General features: G+C 34.6%; 1 protein-coding gene across 4 annotated transcripts in view; it reads left to right on the top strand.

Moving 5' to 3' along the window:
* The window catches only part of heatr5a (HEAT repeat containing 5a), a 34,255-nt gene that overhangs the window by 27,993 nt on the left and 5,808 nt on the right, over positions 1-454 (top strand). The window lies entirely within an intron of this gene.

Here is a 454-nt window from a genome sequence, read left to right as displayed (position 1 = left end):
CTTTCAATTTAACAGTATTTAGAAAAAAACAAGAATTAAAAATATAGGAAGCTATAGCTAAACGACAAGCCAAAACGAATTCATTTAGGCTAAAACAAAACTGAAACCAACGTTGGGTCTCTCATTTGACACAAAATCAAATGTTTCTGTATTCGCGATGTATTTGAATTGCAAATTATTATTTATGTAGCCTGCTTCACTCGCGTTCCAATATCCACGTAAAACAAAGTGGTTTGCATAACATCATTCAAGGCGGTATGGTGATAACGCTTAACGGCACAGATTTTACTACATATTTAAACTGAGCAGTGTGTTTTTTCCATATGTTTGACTGACTGTATTTTATTATGATAATGAACAGGCTGCATTGTCAAGGTAGCAATGCTTAAAGGTCTCCTGAAATGCTTAGAAACACGCAGCGTTACTCTGTGTTGACGTCATTTTAACTGAAACA

Source organism: Sinocyclocheilus rhinocerous, unplaced genomic scaffold (assembly GCF_001515625.1).
Source record: "Sinocyclocheilus rhinocerous isolate Xijiao unplaced genomic scaffold, SAMN03320098_v1.1 scaffold8, whole genome shotgun sequence".
In the NCBI taxonomy this organism is placed as follows: domain Eukaryota; kingdom Metazoa; phylum Chordata; class Actinopteri; order Cypriniformes; family Cyprinidae; genus Sinocyclocheilus; species Sinocyclocheilus rhinocerous.
This window is presented reverse-complemented; position numbering and strand designations above follow the sequence as displayed.